This window comes from Crocodylus porosus, unplaced genomic scaffold, assembly GCF_001723895.1.
Source record: "Crocodylus porosus isolate Cpor-Errol unplaced genomic scaffold, CroPor_comp1, whole genome shotgun sequence".
Lineage (NCBI taxonomy): Eukaryota > Metazoa > Chordata > Crocodylia > Crocodylidae > Crocodylus > Crocodylus porosus.
The window spans coordinates 4123908-4128917 of NW_017728916.1; the positions used below are offsets into that span (position 1 = coordinate 4123908).

Sequence of the window (5010 nt, forward strand, 5' to 3'; positions counted from 1 at the left end):
CCGACATACTTGTAGAAACCCTTCTTGTGACCCTTCACATCCCTTGCTAGCTGCAACTCCAATTGCATTTTGGCCTTCCTGACTTTATCCCAGCATGCCTGAGCAATGCTCTTATATTCCTCCCTAGTTATTTGTCCAAGTTTCTTCTTCTTATAAGCTTCCTTTTTGTGACTTGGTTTACTGAAGACTTCCCTGCTAAGCCAAGCAGTCTTCTGGCATACTTGCTAGTCTTCCTGCACATCAGGATGGTTTATTCCTGCATACTCAGTAAGGCTTCTTTGAAGTACAGCCAGCTCCCCTGGACTCCTCTCCCCCTCAGTCTGGCTTCCCAGGGGATCCTGCCCATGAGTTCCCTGATTGAGTTAAAGTCTGCTTTTCTAAAGTCCAGGGTCTTTACTCTGCTGCTCTCCATCCTTCCTTTCCTCAAGAACCTGAATGCAATCATCTTGTAGTCACTGCTGCCCAAGTTGCCATCCACTACTGCATTCCCCCGCAATTCTACTCTGTTTGTAAGTAGCAAGGCCAAGAAAAGCACGGCCCCTAGTTTTCCATTCCAGCACTTGTACCAGGAAGTTGTCCTGAACACTTGTCCCAAAAGCTTCCTGGATTGCCCGTGCACTGCTGTAATGCCCTCCCAGCAGGGAGGGTCAGGGTATTTGAAGTCCCCCATGATAACCAGCACCTGTGATCAGGAAACTTCTGGTAGCTGTTTGAAGAAAGCCTCATCTACCATTTCCTCCTGGTCTTGCAGTCTACAGCAGACGTGCACCAGAACATCACTCCTGTTGCTGTCACCTCTGACCTTAACCCACAGACTCTCAACAGGCCTATCTCCAGCTTCATACTGAAGCTCTGAGCAATCAGATGGCTCTTTTACATAAAGCACAGCTCCTTCTCCTCCTCTTCCCCCCTGCCTGTCCTTCCGGAACAGTTTGTACCCATCCATGACTCCAGTCATGCAAGCTCCCACCAAGTCTCTGTTATTCCAATCACGTCATAGTGCTGTGACTGCTCAAGGACTTCCCATTCTTCCTGCTTGTTTCCCAGGCTCCATGCATTTGTGTACAGACACCTGAGGTAACTAGTTGATTGCTCTGATTTCTCAGGAAGTACAAGAACACATCCCCATTTGCCCCCTCCTGCTTGCTCTTCCTCCAGGACTCCTGCTCCCCCACCTACATCAGGGCTTTGCTGTCCATCCCCCAGAAAACCTAGTTTTAAAGTCCCCCTTACTAGGTAAGCAGGCCTGTCTGCAAAGACACTCTTCCCTTTCTTCATCAGGTGGACCCCATCTCTTCCCAGCAATCCTTCTTCTTGGAACAACATCCCATGGTCAAAGAAGCCAAATCCCTGCTGGCAACACCACCTGCGCAGCCAGCCCTTTCCCTTGACCAGAAGGATTGGTGAGAACACAATCTAAACCCCAGACCCCCTCACCCTTGCACCCAGAGCCCTGTAGTCACTCTTGATATGCTCAGGGTCTCAGACTGAGGGGGGATTGACTAGCAGACTTTAATTACTTGAAGGGTGGTTCCAAAGAGGATTAAGTTAAGTCTCAAGTTGCAGCAAGGGAAGTTTAGGTTAGCTATTAGGAAAAATCTCTCTCAGTAGGAGGGTAGTAAAGCACTGGAAGAGGTTACCCAGAGAAGTTGTGGAACCTCCATCCCTGGACGTTTTTAAGACCTGGCTAGACAAAGCCTTGGCTGGGATGATTTAGTTGGGGATGATCCTGCTTTGAGCAGGAAGTTGGACCATATGATCTCCTGACATCCCTTCCAATGCTAGTTTTCTATAATTCTATAAGGGTTTGTTTTTCCATATTTGTATTCCAGTATGCATCTGCCTGTCCTAAACAACCCTAAAACCAATCCAGCTGGAGATTTTAGAATGATGATTTTTCTTTTGGTCTTTAATCAGCAAATGAACTAAGTGGAAGCACTGTGTCAGTTGTAGTGCTGCCATGTGATCTGTGCTAAGAGTGGGACCTGGCAAGTGGCATTGCAGCACATATCACATTATCCCAGCAACCAAGCAACTGACAGTAACTGCAATGCACACATACTGTGTTTTCTGACATGCCAGAAAACATCCCTGTATACACTGCCATCTCTGAGGAAGGGATTTCTTATATGCCCATGGAAAAGAAATTGTGTATGTCAAAAGGAGAAAAAGCCATGGCTGGAATAACAATGATGTTATGAGCCTATATTGGATGTTGCTATTTTTAGCTCTTTCAAACAATAAACCACAATGTTTTGTATGTGAAATCTAAAACCAAATTTCACATTTTCCACTTATTTTAGACGTGCATATTCTTTTTCAGCTGTATTTTAGTCTTTAATCATGAATGGATTTTTTTTAAAAATAATTTTAGCAAACAGAATCAATGACAAAAAAATGAAGAGAAAAACAATACACAATGATTTAAGGAATGCATAAAATATAGGGGTCACTGCAAATTTTGTTGGAAAAACACACAAACGTTGTTGCAAATCCCACTTCACTTGCATCAAAATGACGTCATCGCCTGCCTAGCTTTAACGTCAGTAACTGCAGAGATTTTGACTGGGGAAGAGAAACAAAATACAGGATTTCCTGTTCTACAGACACTGCAGTCTGCAGATGCCAGCAAGAGTTCTGAGCTCCTGGGCCAAGGGTTTTTTAAAAAATAGTACTTCTCACATTAAATGTGAATTTAAGTCTCTTTGTGGTTGGAATTTATAGGATGAAGTAAAATAGAAGGCTGTTGCTTCCCCTGCTCCTTGCTGTAGAGGTCCTCTTGAAGAATGGATAGTACAGTGAGGTAAGCTTGCTCTCTCCAGCATTTCCTTTTGTAGATCTAACCTATAACAATCTTTGGTGATGCTATGATCTGTTTTTTTAAGAGAGTTTTTAAATAGTCTAATTAAGGTATCTTCAGCAGACTTGGACAGAATGGCATTTCATTTCTGTTTCTATGCAGGTACTAAGTAGGGAGAAGACTGCTATTGTGGATCAGAAATCAATGAAAGTATTTTATAGAAAGTGTTTTCTTGATTGATACAAGCTGCTAAAACAGACAATTTAATTTCATTTTACATATTATATTTCAGTGCATGAGTTTAAAATTTAATAATTGCTATTTTGAAAGCCTACTCTGCTTAAGTAAAGAGATTATTTCATGTCATCAACAGATTTTGTTACAACGATGCATTTCTCCCCTTCTCTGAGAATTTGAGCATAACCCTAGGGTGGAAACTTGGCCAAAAAAATTGGCTGGTTTAAACTTCCCTATGTTTGGGGTTCTTTGGATCTGGAATATGGGCTCCCCCCTCTTTATGCCACTGAAAAAAAATAATGAAAAGAGTTCAGTACTGATATTTCTGTGACTGGAATTTTTAAACACAATACTACAGAAATATCGAACTGGGTGGGGCACAGAGTGATTCAGAATAGTCAGGCGATTTCCACTGAAGTCAGCCATATAAGAACACAGAAAAAAGTTACTTACCACTGATGCTTTTTTTTTTTTTTGGCCTTTATGTGCATTTTAAAAATTGGTTTAAGCTGTTAATTCAGCAGAGGGAAGTTCTGTATAACCCTACATTGCTATCACCATTACCCATGTTCTCCATCTCCTCATCCTCTGTAATAAAATCCTGTTTCTGTGTCCTGCCTTCATTTCAGCAGGACACTCCTCAGGGCAGGAGTCTGTCTTTTGTCTATCACTTTGTATGCTGACATCTTTACCCAGGTTGAGGCCTCTATAAACTACTGCAATAGCAAATATTGAGATGATCAAAAGCTACGCTAATTATGTTCTAGAAATCTGTCTTCATTTAAATGTGTGGAAACCAAATAACATCCCTGTAGTTACACAGAGATATAGAATATAGAAGGAATCACAGAAGCCAGGGACAGAAAGGCAAGAGGGCAAGTCAGCAGAGGCTCAGCTCTGAATACAGACCCATTCACTTCAGGAAGTTTTACTGAAGGAGTCTTGGGTTGAATCCAATTTGACAGCAGCTTGGCAATAGTTGTTAGCCACATTAATTGTATGCAAGTTTAGAAGCAGTAAACTATTTAAAAAAATTGAAAGTACAGGTTGGATATGAAAGAAATGTAAGTGTATTCTAATATACTTTCTCCCTAGGGCCACCTGCGTCCGATTTTCCTCTGAAAGAGAAACTCATTTCCCCACACTCTCAAGCCTTGAGTTAAAAACAACCAAGCCACAACACCCCCTCGCTGATTCTTGAAGCTTTGTTAGGGGCTTCTTTCCCCAGCACTGTGTTATTCATTAGCTCGGCAGCATCTTTGTGTGTCGAAAACATCAAGTTGAAGTGCATTTAGACCTCAGGAGTGGGGGCAGGGTTCTCCAAGGGCACCAGAAGCTTTATTCTTCCCTTCCTGATGGACTTTTTGAGGTCTTGAAGGAAGCAAGAGCTTCAAACATGTCAACTGCTATGAGAATATTTGAGCCCCTCATCTCTCCTGAATAACCTTTGCCTTAGAAATACAGCTACTTGCCATCAGGCACAGAAGCAGTGTCACTGAATTAAAAAGCAGTTTCTGCTCGTCAAGCAGAGCTTAATGTATGTGGGCTGTGGATTTAGGCAACACTGGCCTCCGGTGCAACTTGGAAGTAATTAGGTGCCTTTTGAGGTCTCTTACAACCATATATTCTATGATTTCATTAATATCAAATTCTGCCTGGGTTGTGCAAATAGGGACATCATCTCTGGGTGCCAGAAGGGTGGGTCCTGAAAGCACCCAGAGGTGCTTAGCAACCCCTCCCCTCCCCATCTGACCCCCACAGTCCCCTTCTTGACAACACCTGGGGAACTGAAAGTATTACACGGCACCTCTGACTTGGGATTGACCACTCTGAGATGATATCACAGTGTAGGTGATTGTAGCAGAGCACTAGGGTGCTCGCTACTAGCAACAGTAATAAGGACAGCTGCCAATTAATAGGGCAGCACAGGTGAGGGTTGCCGGGGCAACTAATGTTGGTCAGCTGGCCAGGAG

The 5010-nt window shown here is 43.1% G+C and overlaps 1 protein-coding gene across 1 annotated transcript in view; it reads left to right on the forward strand.

Annotated features, from left to right (window-relative positions):
• The first annotated feature begins 2610 nt into the window (after window positions 1-2610).
• LOC109310909 (putative P2Y purinoceptor 10) overlaps window positions 2611-5010 on the forward strand; it is a 12866-nt gene continuing 10466 nt past the window's right edge. The window contains exon 1 of the mRNA XM_019536269.1: window positions 2611-2803. The gene's annotated coding sequence lies outside the window, so the exon portion shown is untranslated. The remainder of the gene's footprint in view (window positions 2804-5010) is intronic.